Source organism: Ochotona princeps, chromosome 3, assembly GCF_030435755.1.
Source record: "Ochotona princeps isolate mOchPri1 chromosome 3, mOchPri1.hap1, whole genome shotgun sequence".
Lineage (NCBI taxonomy): Eukaryota > Metazoa > Chordata > Mammalia > Lagomorpha > Ochotonidae > Ochotona > Ochotona princeps.
This window is the reverse complement of record NC_080834.1, coordinates 61,392,212-61,415,404: the sequence shown is the minus strand read 5'-3', so window position 1 is coordinate 61,415,404 and position 23,193 is coordinate 61,392,212. Positions and strand designations below refer to the sequence as shown.

The 23,193-nt window shown below is 36.9% G+C and overlaps 1 protein-coding gene and 1 pseudogene across 1 annotated transcript in view; both read right to left on the bottom strand.

Annotated features, from left to right (window-relative positions):
* CSNKA2IP (casein kinase 2 subunit alpha' interacting protein) overlaps positions 1-23,193 on the bottom strand; it is a 108,979-nt gene that overhangs the window by 53,653 nt on the left and 32,133 nt on the right. The gene's annotated exons all lie outside the window — the stretch shown is intronic.
* LOC131479912 (large ribosomal subunit protein eL21-like) lies at positions 20,021-20,507 on the bottom strand (annotated as a pseudogene).

Sequence of the window (23,193 nt, the reverse complement as noted above, 5' to 3'; positions counted from 1 at the left end):
TTATTTAATGAGTTTCCTGGAGTTGGAGTTAATAATTTTTAAAATTTAAAAAAATTCAGAAAATTTAAGCTTTTTGTGAAACAATTGCAATTTAGTTCTTTAATTAAGGACACTATATTATTCATTTTATAAGGTTTATATTTAGCCTTCAAAATTTGTGATTTTACAATTTATTAGAATGTGAATATTCATTGTAGTGGTTATATTGCCCTCTTTGTTGTCTTTAACACATTGATGCATTATTCAGTAACTTTTAATATTACAAAATTAGAACATTTGACTAAGTTTCAAGGACTGCGACAATCTAAATAACCCAAGTAAGAATTGTTTGCTCTCATATATTATCTGTGAGTCTTCCATACACATTACATTACTCAGTCAAATTTATTGTCGATGCTTTAACTTCTGTTCACTCAAACACTCCATATCTTCCTCCAAGGCCATACGGTAATATTTACAAGTACACATGAATTTCCTGTGAGGTATCTTCAAACAAAACTTAGAGAAATGGGAATAAAAGGTAACTTGATTTTGGTGCCAAAAAAAAAAAAAAAAACTTTGAGGTGTCCTCAAAATGTTATGGTAAGTGAATTTTTTTTAATTCTCCGCATAGATAAAAATTCTTTATGTAAAAATAAAGCACCTTGAAATTCAACTTTTCCATGGTTTTAAAGACTTCAAATATCTTGGTTTAACAAATTTTTGCAAATTTAATATCTTAAAATAACACAAATGTATTTGTCCTGCAGTCCTATCAGAAGTCCAACAAAGGTCTCACTGGACTAAAATCCGTGTGTCTTGAGCACCATGTTCCTTTTCTAGCTTCTAGATGGCATATGCAGTTTTAGGATTGTGGTCTCCTTCCGCCAGTATCCAAGCCAGCAACGTTCCATCATTCCAACCATTGTCCCATGGTCACACCTCCACGTCACTTTCGGTACTACAAGGAATTCTACAATTCTAATAACTCATATGGTTTCATTTGGTCTACTGGGATAATCCAGGGTAATCTCCTTATCTCAAGACCCATCGTGTAATCATCTGTTCAGTCCCTTTTGTTATGTGCAACAGCGCAGTGTATCCATGATTTCAGGAGATTAGTACGTGAGCACCTCTGGAGACCATTGTTCTGCCCGCCACAACTTCCTTCTGTTTCTGCTGACAAAGGTTAGCTCTTTTCAACATGTAGTGGGCATTCAAACCAAGAATGATCATTCACTTCAACCTTGCATATTAGCAACGAGTTTAGCCCGCTCATTACTAACGAGATAGTTTTTAAGGAATACTTATTAATTAAATGTTGACCAAAATAGCTGGATCTTCTAGGCCTTGTTCAAATAATGTAATTGTTTGCAAATCTCAATTGTGCCAGCAGTAATTTCTCATCCAAGTTTTCTGCAGCATTTACCACTTGCCGCTAATCTGTAAACTACTATTCGTTTTATCCAAAGGCAAGCATTACCTTTCAAATATTATAATCATTACATGTTTTATTTTGTGGTTTCTGTTGTTTAATAACCATTACTGCATTCCTCAATCACTCATTCCACTCTGTGTTCTCTTTAGTTTTTGCTCCAAGAGCCAGAATCCCCAATTAATTTTCCTTTTTGCATCCGCCTTTATGGTTGCTCCCAAAAGAACACACACTAGGGCAGGATCTCTCATGAATCTGCCAGTTTTTCAATCTTTTCCATTCCAGTTTTTCTGACAGTATTATTGTGGAAGCATAAGTTGAATTAATACTAGGAGCCTCACTGTCTAGTTTGCAGAGGAAGCAGCAGGGGACTCGCTCAAGGTCCCCACATCTCCTGATGTACTGATGCTACCTGGAAGAATGTTCTAATCAGCCCTTCCACTGATCATCTCCTTACCTGCACACGGTATTTACTAAACCTTTATCAAAACGGATGCATGAAAAAAGAGTGACATAAAAGGCAGAAACAGGGAGACAAAAAAGGCCTGAGCTTTGAATGCAAGGATAGAGTGATTAAAATTTGTCTATTCTATATTTTTCAACTGACCCTGGATACCCATTCCTGAATTCCCTTCATAGAAGCAGTAAACTTATTTTAACGTGTAAATGTAGTTTTTCAAATAGTAAGTCAACAAATTTCTTCAAAATCTCAGTGATAAGTTCAAGACAACCATTTTATCAATGAATAAAGTAGAAAAATCTGTGACAGAAGTCATCCCAAGAGAATATTTCCAAAAGAATTCCAAAAGTAAGTTCAACACTTACAATACTTGTGGATAAAATATCCTTCAAAATGACTTAATTCAGAGTGGTCATATGGCCTCATAAATCTCCTATCAGAGAACCAGGGTTCAGTATCTCACCTGCTGTTAGTAGAGACCCTGCCAAACAACAGTGGCACCTGAAGTGATGATGGAGATACGTCACACCCACTGAGAAACCTGGATTTGGCTCCTTGCTTCAGCCCTGTGTAAGAACCAATGCAGGTACTAGGACAATAAACCCAAAGATGGGTGCTCTCTGTCTCTGTCTCTCTGCCTCTCTCACATGCTGAAACAGCACATGAATTAAAAAATATACATCTCATTTATGAACACTGGATATATGCAATGTCTTATCAAGTTACTGTTTTGTTAAAATTCTACAATTTCTCTTTGTGTTTCATCTTGGACAGATCCTGAACCTAAAGTATGTGTATCCTTTACCTAAGATAGTTATTTCTTTGAAAAAAAAAAAACTTAATTTGACAGGGGATATCTTGCTTGCCAGTATTCCTGCTGTCTCTTGAGCGTTAGTATGTGTAAGGGACTGTGTAAACTGCAGAGTTTAGCACTGAGCAAAATATCAACATTCTCTATCATTGTGAAGTAAAAATAAGAAATCCAACTACAGAGTGTGTCTCCATACACAAGACTACAAAACAGATAAATCAGAATTTCTTTCTAGTATCTCAAGATGCCATCACCAAATCAGCTTTCAGTTTGCACTAATTACATAGCTTAAATGAATTTCTTCATTTAAAACTCTTAATTTGGGATCTGATACTAATGTTTTTTTCATAACTCGGAAAGACACTGCTTCCCTTTGTCCTTAATCATAATACTAGCATGTAGAGTAGCATTACACTACTAACCGCAGAGAATATGTTACCATACAACTTTGGGTAATGCTCAAATCAATTTAACCTAGTTCATTTTATGATCAGTTTGCCTGATCAGTGCTTAGATTTAACTAATTTTTTAATAATGGAATTTTTGCATTTACACAAGCTGAGTACAGTAGCATTATTATTCTTTGCAACTTTAAAAGTTCAAGGATAAAAGGAAAGTGTATTTTTCTTCCTACTTCACTGATGATGAAACAGAAGCCTGAAAATTTTAAGTATCTAATTCTAAGTCATATAATGAATCCTGATTAAAATCGCTGTTAGAAATCAAGGCTTTTTGTTCGATGGGTTCAACAATAGGCTATTCATCTTGCTTGGACATTTTGCATAAGTAATAGCAGTTCAAATTTGAGAACAATTCTAGCAGCCATAAAATCCATATTCATTCTACATTAGAGCATTTAATTTTGTGTTTATGAATTCAGCGTATTTCTCTGAGTTGGATGAAGTTCAGTATTTTATTATAGGAAATCATATTTTTTCCTGTAGGTTGTCAGGAAACAGCTACCCAATTTTGCTAAGTTATAACAATGGATTTTATCCAAGAAGCTGTTATAAGTAATGAAAATGAAATCAATTTACTGGCTCAGTGCCCAGATTAAGGGTTGCCTTATGAATAAATAAAATAACACATGGTATCTGAAAGGGGAATGACTAATTTATACATTATCAGGCCACTTCTTGCTTTTCCCTCTTAGTAATGACATTCTCACTGTTTGGGATTGAGACACCCCGGAGCATGGTATCTTTCATAAAATAGAGATAGAAAATAATTTAAAATCCTAATATAATGATAATAAAAGTTGATTTTCCATAATAATTGTGGAGATTTTTAGTAATTTTCACTGTAAATACTAACTCTCTTACTTCATTTTTGATTTTTCTTTCCCAGTCTATTGAATTACAGTGTAGTCTTTTATATTTTATCTTTCCAGTGATCTGCAGTGTGTCCACCCAGAGACTTGTTCAACACACCTCTGAGATTTGACAATTTTGTTGTGTCATGTGAAGAATTATTAGCATTAATTAATCAGTTGCAATCAGTCCACTTATTCTTCCATTAATTTAATAAAACTCAATAAAATGCAGGATGACTTATGTTGCAAGCATAGCATCATAGGTATATTATCATAAATATAGCAAAATGTAAAAAAAATAGTAGAAAAATTGGCAAAAACTGAACACTATGTGAAAAAAATAAGAAAAACAGAACAGTCTTGGCATAACTAAAATGTGTGACTTAGGGGGAAAAAAAGACAAAAAATTGAGTGTAGACCTGTCCTACTTCAACTTCTAAGATCATTTTATCTTCACCTAATATTTCCTCTGGCAGTGGCACTCGGGCAACAAAAGTGCATAATCTACTTAGACCTCGTTCTGACTTCCAAAACCTTGATTGCCTATACATTTCACACCTCCTCTGAAAATGGCACTGCCATACATTTGACACATTGATCCTGTCCCCATTCCCGCCTCTTCTTTCCATGCCACATCCAACACATCACTAACTCTTCATATTATCTTCGGAGTTATGTTCTGCACACATGGCTTTTCTCCATCCCCAACTCACCATTCTATTAAAAGCTACCCTCTTGGACTATTGCACCATGTACTTAACTGCTTGTTCCAAATTCTGTGATGTCTCCGCCCAACCTACTTTCCATAAGGCAACTGTATCTAGATTTTAAAGTAAAATTATATTAGTGCCATTTGGAATGTGCCTTTCCTTTCTCATTTAATCAATTCCTGTGCACTTTCCACCTTTCAGGCTCCTTATCATCTCACAAAAAAAGCCTTCTATACTATCATCACAAAAGGAAATGGCTTATCATTCCACTTCCATTACACTTATTGTGCAACTTTTATCAGTGTCTTTCTCCTCCACCACAGTATAAACTCTAAAAGGAGAGAGTTATTGTAACTCCAGGATAAAGCAGATGAGTTTGTACAGTAAATAGTCTGAAAAGATTAGTCTAACAAAACCAACAATTAAATTAAGTGATCAACAAAAATTTTCAACTACTACTATTTTATAGAAAAAATGTGCAACACTTAATGCATTTAGCAAAATATATGAAAGACATCTAATAAAAATTAAAAATTTTGAGGCAAAATTAGAATGAAATAAATTAAAAAGCATACTAACTTTTACTGTTTTACGACACAGTTTAACAGGCATTGGGGTCTCCCTTCCCCCTCTCCAATTTCTCTCTCCCCACCTCCCCTCCAGTCTTACAATGGGTGTCTTTGTGAAATTTCACAAGTCCATCATGCTGCCACTGAGGTGTCTCCCAACAGTGTAGGAGATTATCAGTCACTTCACTGTGAGTCCATCCTTGTAGTGCATGCATGAAGACTTACTTCTGTTTCCACCTATGAACATATTAATTTCCGCTACATTTCCATAATACATCCCCTTGAGTACAGTCCACCACAGGGAGAAAAAAGAAATGGTGAACCTTCATCCACATGAAGTTTATGAGCATATAACAAAGGTATCAATGTGATGCTAGGGTGGTAAAAAAGTGTCCAGCATCTTCACATAGAAATAAATGCCAACGTGTGGCCCAAGGCACTAATGAAGGTACAATGAAGACTAGATCTTTGTTACTTATGGACAGCAGCAATAACAATGATAAAAGGGACATTAAAAATTTCAAGTGATTACAAGCAATCAGTCTCTTATGGATGATTGATTAATGCATAACAGTGCAAGGTCTTATCATGAAGGGTACAAATAACTAGGAGGTGCAATAAGATAGAATTCACAGGTAAAATTCTTAGATTTGATATCATATTCTCTTATATTACAGCAAACATGATATAAAATGTATACTATTTTAATGAATTTCTAGCACAATATTAAGACGTCAGTTCTTCCAAGGTTTACTTGCAGATTCAACTCAGTCTTAGTTAAAATTTCAGTGTGCTTTTCTTTATAGAAGTTAAGGCTTATTTTAAATAGAAATGCAAAGGATTTAAAATAGCTAAAATAATTTTGAGAAGCAAAATAGAAAAATAGATTACCTGAAAATGTCTCTAGAACAATTGCAGACAGAAAAGAAATAAACCAAATAATGACTATAAACAATAATTGAATAGAAAAATTATAATTTCACCCATATGCACTGCATAATGAGGTAATCACAGTTCTTTAAATCGATAGAAGTATAACATTTTTGACCACTGGCTTGACAAAGGTATAAAACAAAGTTTTGAAAATCTGTATTTGCAGTGAAACCAATATCAATATTATAAGCCAAAGCTAAGATTATGAGAAAAAACTCCCCTAAAATAGCTAAACTTTTTAAAACATGTTTTATTGGGAAGTCAGATTTACAGAAAGAAAAGATCCTGCATTCACTGCTTCACTCTGTAAGTGATCACAACTGAGCTGATCCAAAGCCAGGAGCCAGAATTTCCAGTCTCCCAAGCAGGTGCAGGGTCCCAAAACCCTGGGCTGTCCTCCACTACCCTCCCAGGCCACAAGCAGGGAGCTGGAAAGGAGACCAAGAAGCTGGGACATGAACAAGCACCCACATGGTATCCTGACACATGCAAAATGAAGACTTTAGCCACTAGGCTACCACTCCAGGCCCTGGCTAAATTTTAAAAACAGGTGATGATTTGTCTAGACTTGGACTTTCTTTTATTTCTGGGTTATTGAAAAATATAATATCCATTTTGGAAATAGCTTACAAATAGTTACAAAAGTAAATGTATGCTAATTTTTTAAAGATTTATTCTGTTTTTATTGGAAAGTTAGGTTTCCACAGAGAAGAAGAGAAAGAAAGAATGATCTTCCATCCACTGGTTCAGTCTCAAGTAGCCACAACAGATGAAGCTGAGCCTATCTGAAGGCAGGAGCCAGGAGCCTCCACCAAGTCTGTCACACAGGTGCAAGCAACCAAGGCTTTGGACCATCATCTACTGCTTTTCCAGGCTATAATTGGGGAGATGGATGGGATGTGGAGGAGCCATGACATAAACCAGCCTCCATACAGATCTCAGCGCATGCAAGGTGAGGATTTAGCCAGTAGACTATCTCACAGGACCCTATGTTAAAAATTGTATGTACCAGATACACCCCTCCAAAATAAAACAAGTGTCCACTCAAGGAATTACATATAAATTTTGTAGCATACTTATTTATAATTGCCCCAACTGAGCACAATACAAATTTATATCAGTGAAGTAAATTTTGATACATCAATGCAATGAAATACTATTCATCCTTTCAAAGTAGTATATGCAAGACTATAAATAAATCTCAAAATGTTACACCAGGCAAAAGAAGCAAGACACAAAGAAACTACATATCTAGAATTCCACCCATATGAAATTTTAGGAGAGGCAAAAGTAATTGATCAATAGAAAATGGAGAATAGTTGATTAGGGCTACAGTGATTGGTGCAAAAACAACCCTTTTCTAGGTGAAAGTAATGTTCAATAATTTGATTGTTCAAATTACCCAAAACATTTTTCATAGAACTGGAAAAAATGATACAAGTGTTCATCTGGAAACACAAAAACCGCGAATAGCTAGAACCATCCTGAAGAACAGAAATTTAACAGGGGAGATAACAATTCCAGACCTCTGGACCTACTATAAGACAGTGGTTTTAAAACAGCCTGGTACTGGCACAAAGAGAGGAGATCAATGGAGTAGAACAGAAGCAGAAGAAGGGAATCCACACAGATACAGCCAAATAATCTTTGACAAAAAAAAACAGACAATCCCGGGAAATTGGAAGGTCTCTTCAATAAATGCTATTGGGACAAATGGTTGATAACCTGTAGAAACAAGAAGTTAGACCCACATCTTCCACCATACACTAAGATCAAATCTAAATGTTACCCATTTAGGACATAAACCTACAACCAAAAACCTTCAAACTTTTGAAAGAAAACGTTGGAAACACCCCGCAACATTTAGGTGTAGGCCCTGAATTTCTAAAAAAACAAAACACGCAAACAACCAACCAACCAACCAAAAGCTATAGCAATCAAAACCACAATGAACAAATGGGACTACATCAAACTAAGAAGCTTCTGTACAGCAAAGGAAATAATCAACAAAGTAAAAAAGTAACCCACAGAATGGGAGATCTTTGCACACTACATAGGTGATAGGGGGCTAATCTCCAGAATATACAAAGATCTCCAGAACAACCAAAACACCAAAACAAACTGCTCAAGAAATGGGCATGGGAAATGGGCAGACAGTTTACAAAGGAACAAACCCAAATAGTAAACAAACATATAAAAAAATGCTCAAGCTCTGGCAATCAGGGAAATCCAAATTAAGACATCAATGAGGTATCACCTAACACCAGTAATTATGACTCACATACAAAAAACCACCAACAACACTTGCTGGCGAGGATGTGAGGAAAAGGGAACCCTACTCCACTGTTGGTGGGGCTGCAGGTTGGTACAGCCTCTATGGAAATCAGTATGGAGAACACTCAAACAACTGAAAATCTGCATAGCATATGATTCAGCAATAGCACTTCTAGGAATATATCCAAAATACCTGTTACACCAGAAACCAACATGCATCCCCATGTCCATAGCAGCACAATCAATAACTGCAAAAACTTGGAAGCAACCATAATGCCCATCAAACAGAAGATTGGATAAAAAAAACTATGATTCATCTACTCCATGGAATACTACTCAGCTATTTAAAAAAACAAAATGCATTTCTTTGTGGCCAAATGTGCCCAATTGGAAACCATTATTCTAAGGGAAATGAGCCAATTGCAAAAGGTTAGATACCACATGTGTGCCTTAATTTAAGATGAAATGATGTCAATCTGGATAATAGTACCTGTAAATTGCAATATTATTACAAACTCAAACAGCCTGTATCATGTGCAAATAAGATATTGTGATGTAACCAATGAAGCAGCAATCAGTGAGAAACAGATTGCCTGTAATCTACATCAACGAACTGAAAAGCCTGATATGCTTTTAATACCCTATGTTATTCCGTAATGGGTCGGGAGAGCAATCTTCCACCTTCTTAGAGTGTGTGAGGAAAATGTTAAGTATAACCTATCAAGACTATAGCAGGTAACTTACAGATAGCAGACTCGAATCTGCATTAGACATTAGCAAAAACTAGAAAGGCATACAGTGGTTCCAAGAGAGATACTGATAGCTCCTTAACAGGAGATCATATGCACAGAGCAGGCAGGGACCCCAGAGTGGAGCAGGAGGACAGCAGGAGGCTTGTATCCCAACCCTGGAGACTCCCAGATCCTCACCATGGAAGAAGCCCAGATCCTTCCTCACAGAATCTAATGATACTGGAACAGCCAGGAGCCCTGAGCGGTCCTCAGAAGAACAGTAAACTTCCTTTGGGACTCAGGAGAGGAGCTTTCTCTGGTCCTTACTTAGTTCCAAGTTTGGCTCTCTACCCTTTTTTTTTATTAATTATTATGCATTATGTGACAGTTTCATAGGCTCTGGGAATCCCCCCACCCCTCCCCACGCCCCTCCCCCTGGTGGATTCATCCACCTTGGTGCAGTATTACAGTTCAAATTCAATCAAGATTCTTTCCTTGCAAACATATACCAAACATAGAGTCCAGCTACTTATTGTCCAGATGGGTTGAACAGCTTCTTGGGGAGACCATTTCTGGTCCAAAGTTAGAGCTGGTAGAATATCATCCCAGTCAATTAAGAGTCCCAATATAACATTAACAGCAATTTGTAACATTATGGAATTGACATGGTTTTGCGTAACCAGTATGTTAAAAAAAAAAAACAAAAAACAAGTTCTTAACCACAACCTACCCTTTGTAGGAAATGACCATCAGGGTCACTCCTGAGCCCTGCCCCCCCAAAATTAGATCAGGTAGACAAAGACCAATAAGGAAAGCTTAAAACAGACAGGAAACAGTCAGTTTGGACTCCCATATGCCTTACTAGGTAGGACACAAAGATTAGTTACTCCTCACTAAGGTATTGAAGATTTCTCTGCACATCCCTGCTAAAACTGTTCTGCTCCTCAATTGTTAATATATGGCTTGTTTTGAGGTATAAGCCTGTTTGGACTATCCTAAATTTCATGCAGTTCAGTAAAAATCATGCTTGAATACTTTAAGCTGCTAAATATAAAAATAAAAATAGACATGAGACAGCTGAATAGTACCCTATAACTATTTTAAGGTGTATAGCAGCCAGTTGTGTATAAACTATAATTGAGATGTCAATGAAATAGTCACAGGATGTGGTTAAGAACTTGCATTTTCTAGCATATTGGTCACTCAATACCATTTCAGTTAACTTCATGATGTTGTAAACTGTTATTGAACTTGTGTGGTGGCTTTTCATTGGAGGGAATGATATTCTGCCAACCCTACTTTCAAACCAGGGATGGTTTCCCAATGAAACTGTAGAATTTATCTGGACAATAACATGCTGGACTCTGCATGGTCCATGCCTGCAATGGAGGAATCATGACTGGCTATGATCTGTACTACTGTAACAATGTGGAGAAATTCAATGTGGGGGGATAGCATGGGGAGGGGTTGGGTGAATCCCAGAGCCTATGAAACTATCATAAAATGAAATAAATGTAGTTTAAAAAATAATTTGATTGTTGTGATAGCTAGATTTGCCAAAATTAATCAGGGCAGACATCATGCTGCAGTGAGTTAAGCCTCCACTTGAGATACCCATAGAACGTTGATTCAAGTCTTCACCACTCGGATCTCCTAGGAAGGTGGAAAAGTCACGGCTAGAGCACTGGGATTTCTGCCACCCACGTGGGAGTTCCTGGCTTCAGCTTAACCCAGGCATGGTTGCTATCATTGTTGTGGTCATCTGGTTAGTGAACAAGCAGCTGGAAGAGTATCTCGCATCCTCTCCTCTCTATTTCTCTCTGCCTCTCTTTTTCTTTCTCCCTCTTTTCTCTCTCTTCTCCATCTCCCTCTTTCTCTCCCTGTTCCTACCTCTCTTCTCCCTCTCCCCATCTTCTACTTCCTCAGTGTTTCCCTTTGAAATTAAAAAAAAAGAGCTTTTTTTGTTTTAGTTTATCACACTGCACTTGTGGGGGCTAGAACATTGTTAACCCATTTTAAGTAGAGTTTATTAATCTAACGGCTGATTTTGGCTTCTCTAATAAGTGCTCAACTTGCTCTGTAGAGAACTAAGTTAAAGCCATGACATGTTGTGGGACAGCCTACGCGTAAGTTTCAGTCTCCAAGAACTGACGCGCTCACTTCCCCGAAGTGCGTTGTCACCCACAGAGCCGACCAATCAGAAGTGACCTGGAAGGTGGCTAGTTAACAGGTGGCCACAGGTGATAAAGACTGACTAATCATAAATCCTACCTGCGTCTGTTCTTAGAATTTGTCACCTATTCATGGAATTTAGTATTATATAACAAAACCCTGTATAAACTGTGTAAGAGATGTGGGCGGGATCCTTGTCAAGATTCCATTGCTTTGGATGAAACTTGGACCTTAGCTCCAGCTAGCAATAAAATCTCTTTGCTCTTGCATTGTTGCGTATGGAGGTTGTCTGTTCACGGCTGGGGATAAATTCTGGACCCAGTGCACTCAAGAGTGAAAGGATTTTGTGTGTCTGTTTTATCCCAATTTTAAAACTGAACATACTGAAAACTAAAAACTCTGTAGATAAAAAGAAAAAAAAATTGTAAAACGGGAAAGACTCTACCACACACAACTAATACCACATGTTATTTCACAACTGCAAAACTAACTAGTTCTTTTTCTTTTTCAAGGAATTGGAAAGATTTACAGTAATCATTTTATGTCCATGTTATCTTTGGTTAAAACCAAAAACAAGCTCTTACCACGTTCTATATTCTCACAAACTGTTTTCTTGATGATACTCTATGCATCTTCCCCACTGAAAAATATTTTGACCACCCTCTTCTTCAAAATTTTAGGTGTGGTTCAGTACATATACTCCCTAATTAACGCTCTCCAGTAAACTGTTCTTATTTTACTGAATGCTCTCTGCATTTCCTAACCTAAAATGTAAACTTCTCTTTTGAGCTCATCATATTCCTGGAATTTTTTTTTTCAAGTAAAGACCACACATTGCCCCACACACCACATCTAATGATATGGAATTGGGTCTGTGTCTTTCTCGTTCCCTAATTCTGCTATCAGAGCATTAGCCTTGTTCATTTGTGGTGCATGTCAGTTCAATTCTTGGAGCTTCCTAAACCTATGTGCAATCTACCAATCTCTTGGTCATTTTCCCTGTTTCACTAACAACTTTGGCACCCAAATGACACTTTCCCCCTGTGGCCAAGCTAAATTATTATCTTTCAATTGTAGATTTTACATTTTACATCTCAAATTCTCCATCTTCAATGGCATTTTCCTTCATTTCATTTTAACCACACACTTCTTTAACCACAAAATGGACCAAGCAATCACATTAAAGTGCTTCAGAAATTTTTCTGTCTGACCACAATCTCCTGAAATTCTAGCTATGTCGTTCTGCTACTGCAATTCACTCTGTTTTAAAAATATATATTGCTAAGCCCATTAAACCATTGCCCCTGTTGCTTGCTGACCTATTACATACATTTAGGTACATATACGCGTCATCCTCCCTACCCATCTTAAAAAAATTGATAATAATTTTATGTATGTATAACCTTCATCTATGTTTGAGATTCAATATATCATCATATCCATCTTATGCTTAACTCTCGGCAAATTCACTTTTGTATGCTTATAATCTAAGTAGGGATAACTGTTATAAAGATTGTCATTCAAAAATGTAAGTGTTCACCCTGACTTCCAAAGTTTCCCAAGATTCTTAATACATTTATGTAAACTGCTTTCTCTTTCACTCTCCTTAATAACTACATCACCTTCTTTAACTTTCGAAATTCCCATACCATCTGAAGATACATAAAATTTTTTCCAATTTTCAAAACCAAAATCATGATTCCACATACAGTGATAATCACCTCTCTCTTCTTCTGATATAATGGGAAAAGTGTCTTATCTTTCCAAGGCCAATCCTGCCATTTATCTCCAAGATTTTAATTTTCCTCACTTTTTCTGATATTGGTTGATACTAGGGAACCTCTGAATTTAATGCAATTCTATATGAAGCTCCCATCCCATTTGCTTTTAACAATGTTCAGGAGGGGCCCTGCGTGTTAGCCTGGCGGCTAAAGTCCTAGCCCTGAAAGCGCCAGGATCCCTTATAGGTGCCGGTTCTAATCCCAGCGGCCCCACTTCCCATCCAGCTTCCTGCTTGTGGCCTGGGAAAGCAGTCCAGGACAGCCAAAAGCCGTGGGACCCTGCACCCACATGTGAGACCTGGAGGAAGTTCCTGGTTCCTGGCTTCAGATCAACACAGCACCAACCATTGCGCTCACTTGCGAAGTGAATCATCGGACAGAAGATCTCCCTCCTTTGTCTCTCCTCCTCTCTGTATATCTGACTTTACAATAAAAATTTAAAAATAAATCTTTAAAAAATGAATGTTCAGGAGAGGGTACTTGGTGCAGTGATTGGGACACTGCTTGATATTCCCATATCCATGCCAGAGGGCATGATGTCATCTTCTGACTCATGATTCATCTTCTTGTTTATGTGCACTATATTCATCTGAAAGGTGAGGAGACAGAGACAGTGAAGGAACTTCCATTCACTGCATCACTGCTCCCAAAACCCACAACTATTAGGCCTGGTCAGAGCTGAAGCCAGGAGGCAAGAACACAACCCATGTTTTCACATGAGTGGCAGGAACTCAGCTACATAAACCATCAGCACTGCCTCCCAGATTCTATATTGGAAGAAGCTGGAGTCAGGAACCAGAGATGCAAATGAAACCCAGAAACTCCATATGGGATGCCAAAGTCTTCATCTTTAGGCTGTCTGTCGCCTACAAACTCATCCGAGTATACATCCTAAAGAGTTTTTGGTTCCATCTGTTTTGCTCCATTCGAATGATTCCCAGGTCTCCAAAACTACTTAATTAACCGATGCTAGACCCTCCTCACTATTGACTCCATAAATAGTCTCAGCTGCCTGTCCCCACCCTCCTTATCTAATTCCAGAATAATCTTTTTTCATTAATGTGTATATAATCAGGCAACCCTTGCCACAGATAATTACTTGACATCCCCTGGCTCTTATACTAAAGCTACATTTCTCTAACATGGCTTACCAGATCATACACAAGCTGATCCTTTCCTAATTATGTAAGCTCTTCAGTTACAGTACCCCTTTGCTACGTTTATCCACATAATTATGGCTTTGTTAATTTCTAAAAATCATTCTTACTTCTGACTTTTTAATCTGTTTTTTCTTCTAACAAGAATGCTTTTAGCTTCATTCTTTATCTGGTTATTAAATAGAGAAGCATGCCTTCGTATCTTAAATACAATTTCAAGAGCAAGAAAATGTCTTATAACAGACATTTGGCTGATTACCAGGACCATTAGAAAAAGTATTTATTTCAGTCTCCAAATTAGCATTGTTCTCAAACTTTGAACTATGCTTTGCTCTATATTGCAACATCTATGAGTGGAAGCATTATGTCAAATTACTATTTGGTTTCATTTGGGTCACAGCTGTATTTTTTCCTGTGCCTACTGCAAGACATAACACATAGTAGCTTCTCAACAACTGCTGGATGAATAAGTGAACATCATTGAACCGTCCAAAAAATCATGTGAACATTTCTTCCCCAAAATGTTAATAGCTAATAGTTTTCAGTTTTTATGAATTTGGCAATGATATCAGGTCATCTGCATGTCTCTCCTTCTACCTGTTTAGATGATCATGTGAGTACACAAAGACTTGTTTGGTTTTTAAGATGTCTACTAATTACAAAATATATAATCTTAAAAAAACATGCCTGTTTACTACTATTGCCTTCATTCCAGGTATGTGAAACTGAGCATATAAAGGTTAAATAATTTTCTCCAATCACAATCAGAAACGTATAGCTGAAGCTGAGCACAGAAAAGCTTGACTATACAGTCCAAATGTTAGTAACATTGTGCAAGCCTTTCTTCTTAAACACTGGCTTTAAATTATTATAATGTAGAAAGAAGCTACAAAATAACATTATTAATGTTAGATAAATATATTTATAGATTTCCACACAAAACTCATGCAAACATACCAAAATATGTAATGAAAACATCTAGATTTTCCTATACCTTAAAATAATCAATAAAAATCATCTAGGAAATCTAGATTTCCCAACCTTAAACTAATCCATAACAAAATTAGAAATATATTTTTGCACTAATTATTTCATACTGCTTAAGAACTCCTTAATCACTTATTAAATATAACTTCTATGATCTGGAAGAACTTGCAACTTTTAGTGAGAATTAAGATGCCATTAAGATGTGTCTGCTTGATTTAATTGCTGATGCTTTTGATATTTTTGCTGCATCAAATATTTGTAACTATAATATCTTTCTAAGGAGACCATCTATTGAATGTAACATGGGGTCAACAACTTAATAAAACATAGCAAAGCTTCAAAATAATTCGTTTTCTAATGTCATCATTTTCTCACAGGGTAGGTCAGTGTCTCTTGTGTCCAGTAATATTCCAGAACACCTCGTTGGGAGCAAAATAATACTTTTATGCCCCAACTCTAGTAAAAAATAAATTTCTTTTTAAAATCCTCTTCTACAGGTACCTCCAGGCAAATGCATCAAACCTATTGTAGAATTTCTAATTTTCCAAATTTATCACCCTACACACATACACACAGACAGACACACTTAAGCTTCTTATATATTTTCCCTTCCTTGAAGGGCCCTAGAGTCCTAGCTACCTTCAGTTCTGAGCAAATTAACTGATTCAAAAACTGGATTTTTTCTTTGGTCAGTTGGTTGGTTTTAAACTCTTCTCCCTGAACGTAGTAAGGGCACTTGCTTGACTTGAGATTGGTGGTTTTGGTCAGAAGAAAAGATGTGCTTCAACATTTTTTCTGAAAGAAGCTAGTAAGTTTATTTAAAAAAAAAAATCTGTTGCTTAGAAAATAACTCCTAAACTCTCAAGCAAAAAAGTATACAATTTCTTCTCACTTTTTATTGCTAGCACTCCAATTTACACTTTATAGTAGATTGCTACTGTCATCTCTGCCATAAAACACATCCAGATACAACTTCTCCTTTTCCTTTTCCCCCAAGACCTGAGTACAAGGCACTAAAATCCCCATCCTGGATTATTTTAGTGCCTACTAACTCCTCTCCCTGCTTTCACTTTTACTCTTTGTGCAGGCTGTTCTTAGCACACATCAACTCTTTTAAAAACCCATGTCACCCTTTTAATTGATGGGGATGATACTCTGCTGGCTCTGTCTTCAAACCAAAGAGGGTATACCTAAGAAGCCATTGAACTTGACTGGACAATAAGATGCTGCACTCTATGTTTGGTATATGCTTGCAATGAGGGAATCTCAACTGAACTTGAACTGTGGTTATGCAACAAGGTGGAGGAATCCACCATGGTGGGAGGGTTTGGGGAGGGGTGGGGAGAATCCCAGTACCTATGAAACTGTTACACATAATACAATGTAATCAATGAATAAAAAAAAAAAAACACGTCACACTCTGCTTTTCTGCTCATTAGTTTCTGATATCAACCAGAAAGTCACTGACATCCTCATCATGGCCTGTAAATCCTTGGATGAGTCTTTGACCTCACTGCCCATCTCTTCAGCCCACCTCAGTGTGTTCCAGCCACACTGGCTTTCTGATTCCTACTTAATACAAGCTCAAACCTTAGGGCTTCACGCTTGCTGTCCCCTCTGTGACCACAAACAACCCTCCTCCTGATAAATACTGTCCTCATTTTCTCACATCAATGCAGTTCTTGTTAGGCCTAACCCTAATTTTCAAGGGACCATCTGATGCTATTATTCTGCTACACAGGACATTAAGTTTCATCTAAAATATCCACATCACTTTCTTTAATATCTGTCTATTCCCACTACAGTTTGAGCAAATGGGAACAAGATATATTAGCTGTTAGATTTGTTTTTTGCTTTTTTGTTGTGGTCCATTTGATTCACTGTTATATCCAAGAGTAGCACAAACGAAACAATAGCTAACTATTGAATGTTCAAATTAATCAATATTGGTATTAAGTTATGCAAAGAAAGTAATCGATCTTATGTAGAGACTGTGGATACACTCCTTGAAAGACGTCATTGTGGCTAAACCAACTGCCTTTATTGAGCCAATGTTCAACTAACCAGAAAGTAATGCAATCAGCCTGACTAGCAAATGTTTGTGTATGTATGAGGGCATGAAGGCTTTTACAGAACTGCAAAGAGGAATAAATAAGATGGCAATGAACTGGACAGCCAATCTTGTGTCTGATTACTGCTAATAAACCAACTTTCTCCACTTCCTGACTTGGATGCATTTATATTCTCTGTCATAACACTGAATTACAGACTTGCATTTAATTAGATAATAGATTCTGCACATTTACACTTCCTGTAAAATAAAGGACCATCATTTTGACCTTTTTAATTGACTTCATCTGCCAAGATTCTGACCAAAGACTCTAACATTTTGACACTACATTTTGCAAAAAGCTTTTATATGTTGAAGCTAGATCAAATTGAATAATATATGTGCAAAGACTGGAAATATGTACCTTGCTCAATATACTCTAATTAACATAACTGGCCTAGAACCAAAAACGACTAGAATAATCATATCTGAAAATGTGGCTATTAGGCCATTCTTCCCTGTTAAGAAAAACTCATATTCTGTGTGTATTTGGGGGGAGGAGTGGGGAGTTGCATGTTGATTCACTCAAATTTTTATGAACAAAATTATCAGTAAAAGATTCATGGAAATTTTCAGATCTAATATACAAATGGTAAAACAGCATGTCTTAGCAGGACTGCTATCAGAAAAAAATAAAGGAGTGAATACTGATACACAGACAAAAACAAAAATGAAATTTCAAAGCAGCCAAATTTACTTTGGGAAAGAAGGATTATCACAATATTTACAGATTATTTTCAGGCAGAGCTAGGTTAAAAAAAAAACAGAATTCACTGGGGCTCTGCAGCGTGGCCTAGTGGCTAAGGTCCTCGCCTTGATCCCATATGGCCGCTGGTTCTAATCCCGGCAGCTCCACTTCCTCTCTATCTCTCCTCCTCTCAGTATATCTGACTTTGTAATAAAAATTAAAAAAAAAAAAACAGAATTCACGTAGCAGTATCACCATATAGATCAATGTAGCAAAAATATGAATGCATAACTGAAAAAGGCATTTGGCCTACCATTCCATATTGGAGCGTCTGAGACCAAGTTCAGGCTCCATCTCAAACCTACTTTGTTAATGCACATCCTAAAGACAGCAGATGACAACTCAAGTGCTTGGTTCTTTGCCACCCATGTCGGAGACTTGATAATTGTTTGAGCCACTGGCTTTCCCCTACCCAATCCCTGGTTGTCATAGAAATATAGGAAGAAAAGCGGCAGAGGTAAGATCTTTTTGTCTGTCTCTTTCTTTCCCTCTCTATCAAATAAGTAAAAATCAATTATCCAATTTTAAATGAACTACACACAAAATTTCAATATTATATCACAAAATATGTGAATTGAAAATGATGGAAGGGACCAGCATTTTGTTGTGGTAAGTTAAATCTCCATTTCCATTGCCAGCATTCCATACAGAAGTGCTGGTTTGAATCTTAGCTACTTCACTTTCAATTCCATTTTTTTTTTTCAAATATGACCAGGGAACAGCAATTCTTGATTCAAGTATCGTCCATGTAGGAGAACAAGTTGATATTTGTCATGACCCAGACCTGGTTATTGTGGCCATTTCTGGAGTGAGTGGATGAAAGATAAACATACCTCTGTGTGTGTGTGTGTGTGTGTGTGTGTGTGTGTTTCTGCATGCATGCATGCGTGAAACATCTCTGTACCCCCAAACACATCTGCCTCACCATATCCTTGAATTAGCTAAATAAACCTTTTTTAAGCAAAGATAATGAGAAACAGAGGGTCTATATAGATTGTACAGTGGGATAAAGAATACAAGCACATGAATGTAAGGTACATAATACAGTAATAACATGAACTAAAGTAATTATTTTAAAAGACAGTGGATATTATCATGTTGAAATAAACAGAATTACAAAATGACTACGTTGAGAATTGAGTCAGCAGGTAGATATTTTCCCTCACTTTCATCTCCATGGGACTAGTCACCCACTACCTTTTTGATTGAAGATTTAAGTTCCTTTTGCTCTTCTTTAACATCCCAGGTGTCCCACTCAGCTCTACTCATCATTCATTGTTGGGAACATCACCATCTATATGAGTGGTCACCTAAAACTCAAGTAAGGCAAGCGGTATATTTTAGCATAATTAATAACTAGGCTACATCAAGATGTCTATTTTAGCATTACATTCACTGTCATTTCATTTTGAATTATACCACCTCCCACAATTTCCATGCTTTGATTAACCTCAAAAAACTATTATTACATTCTACCCATTTTCTGTGTTCATAGTTAACAATAATGTCTGCTCATAATAATTTCTCCTTGAAAATAGCTTCAGTTTTTTATTCATCTCCCTATCATACTTGCCTCGTCAGCCCTCAAACCTGATTTACCCAAATAGCCTGCTTTCTTTCAAGTTCTATTTGTACAAACTTGAATATTGTTGCAAAAATCATAAATGATGCCAGTAATTAATTTTACTTTCATAAATTTCAAATTGAATTTTACATATTCTCAGCTGTACATTGTCTAAATACACCTACCTTCTTTATCTCTCTCACCTCTTCTGATCTCTGAAGAGTTACATCCTCTAATTATTCCACTTTTTTTAAGAGCCCAGAGGTCTTGTATTTTTCTTTCACTCATTATGCCATTGATTCACAAGGAATAGACTCCTACAACTTAGGCTCCTTCCCACTGGTTTTGACAAAGCAGGCTTCTCCATGTGGAGCAGGATGGCACTTCAGCAGAACCCTGGTATCTTTCTCTTAGCCTTCTTTCTTTGTCTAATTGTTTTTCTTCATCTCTTTCAGGAAGCTATCTTGGCTCTTAGAGTGTTGAATACGCTTAACAGGCACATTCATTCTCTTGGAAAAAATCTTGCCCTTAACTACACAAATTGTTTACAACAATTCCAATAGCGTGCTGGGTAACATTGTAGACTCTTCCAGCTTTGCCATGGTAACATTTATGGGGAATTCTTTTTTGAACAGTACCCATTCCCTTGATGTTTACGATGTCATCTTTCATGTAAATATTCATGTATGAGGCCCAAGGAGCAACTCCATGTTTCCTAAAAGGCCTGGAGAACATGTAACAGGTTCCTCCCGACTTTCCCTTTGTGCTCTGCATCTCCATGGAAGATGGCGGCTCTGGCCAAAAGGACCATTTATTCCACTTGTAACAATCTTATTCATCCGATATTGAAGACGTAAAGTCATGGATGATAGTTCCCTCATCCCTTCACCTCCAATTGTTCAAGGAGGCCTTATTAATGTATCTACTATAAAGGAATTTCATATTTTTCCCATTAAAATGAATGAAATTGGCATTTCATGACTATCCAAAGTCAAGTCAACTTCAGCTATAGTTCCTTCTATTCTCTTCAAGGATGTTACATCATCACCTGCATTCTCCTTGATGGTTTTACCAATTTCTCCACCTTTTATTTATTTATATTTTTCCAACTTGCTTATAAATGTGCTCTACTAGCCTCCATTTTAAAGAAGAATTTTTACCCATATTCTCTTCTAGATGCCATCTCATTTCCCTATCAACTAAAAGAAAAAAAATAAAGATTGTAGTAACTTTTACTGTAGCCATCTTTATTTCATTCCAGTTACCCAACTTTTAATCTGTTTTCCAATTTCCTAGGTTGACTTGAGTTTCTCCTCTCATAAACACCGATTTATACATTTCCCAAGTTCATTTCAGTCACTCTCTCATATATGAGATGATTCCACTGCCTGCAAAATGGAACCCTCTGCTCTCTTGGCTTCCATATCCACTGCCTCTACAGTTCCTCTTTAATTTCCTTTGCCAAGTATTCCTTTTGAGAACAACATGAAATTATTGAATTACATTGGAATATTTTCATAAGCTGCCTTTGTTACTTACACTTTCTATGAAGTGATTTTATGATATGAAAAAGCTTTATGCTATTTCCAAACCTGCATCTCCATCTAATACTTCTCCCTCCTATATCTATCTGCCCATTGTATATCCCCTGCTGAGTGTGTTAGCTAATACTCCCAAAATCTCAAAAAGTTACTCTTTCCTATTATATCTAGTCATTTTAATTTCAGAAATTGAACCTATTTTTTTATTACCTGTAAGCTAGGTTCTGTTCCTCCATTTTCCTCACTCCTGTTATTCAACCTGTTGCTGTATCATTTTAATTGTCTTCTAAATACATCTTCATTCATCTGCTTCTAGTTCTATAGTCTCCATCCTAGTTATCTGCATCTCCACCTGGTCAACTCCATGTTTCTTTCAAATCTCCATGCTTCCATAGTTAGTGCATTACAGATAAAGTGTGACAAGCAAAAAAAATCAATTTTAAGACGTAAATTGAATCTGCTATTTAGAATGAGGTGGATCAAAGTGTTTCTATTTCTTTTTAAAGGAGTGTAAGAAGTGTTTGCTGTTTGTTTTCATCACATAAAACATCACCTTATCAAGAGTCTATCAAATATCCCATACTGACTTCCTTTTCTCTCCTCACTCCTACAGAACCTCTTCTTCTCAGAGATTCTCTTTTGTCATTCTCAGGTTTGAAAAACTCTTCCCCCAGCTCTTCAAAAGGATGATGGATTGTTTTATGTTGTGTTGTGTTGTACTTTAACTCCAAGTGCCATTGAAAGCAAGGAAGGAAGGAAGGAAGGCAGGCAGACAGGCAGGCAGAAAGGGCGGAAAAAAATAAGGGATGGAAAAATGAGGAAATCAACTCTGTCCAGTCAATCAGATACAGCCTTTATCTACTTCTGTGTAATAGAAGTTGAATATGCTTTTTAATAGTACTTTTTTTTTAATATTCATTTATTCATTAATTACATTGCATTACATGACACAATTTCATAGGTACTGGGATTCCCCCCCTCACCCCAAACCCTTCCCCCATCATGAATTCCTTCACCTTGATGCATAACCACAGCTCAAGTTCCGTTGAGATTCCCTAATTAAAAGTTTACACCATACAGAGTCCAGCATCCCACTTGTCCAGTTCAAGTTCAACCGCCTCTTAGGGAGGCCCTCTCAGGTTTGTAGGCAGAGCCAGCAGAGCGTCACCTCGATCAATTAGAAGCACCAACATATCATCAGCAACAGTCCAGGTATGATGAGGCTGGTGCAGAGTCCACTGATTGACATAGTCCGTCTTAGGGTTTCCCCTTGTCCAGTTTTCCGCTGCAAGCATAAAGCTGAGGTGGTTGATTCATCTACTCCATTTTCCATCTTTTTTTGATTAATGCTTTGATTCCTCCATTTTGTTCAGGGGAATCCCCCTAAAAAAAAATTTGAGGCATTCCCAGTCCAGGCTCCTACATGTACTACTAGTAAGCACAGTGCCCGCCACCGTCCATCACTCCGATCAGCTGATGGTTTTAACCCCTGGGTTGGTTCTCTTCTGAGCCCCGACCTCTATTGGAAATAGTACTTTTTTAATAATCTGTATCTTGCATAATGCATTTCTTTGGGGAGTCGGTGTCTATCTCAAGCTACTATAAAGAGATTTTCTTTGGAAAAAGGACCTATCTATCCCATTTGCCATGATATTCCCAGTTAAAATTGTAAACTGAAGCAAAGAAGCCATTCTGATAATGATGATGATGACGAATGAATGAACTATCACATAAAAAAATCAGAAGTTATTTTCTATATTACAGAACAAAAGCTGCAATTACAAAGCAGACCCATAGAGTGAGAAGAACAGATTCCATGAAGTTTCAAATGATTAACAATTTCTAACTAAACAGTAAATTATAAAGTGTTTTTGTGAATGCCCAGGAAAAAGGGGAGCCAAAAGATTTGAGTATGTGAC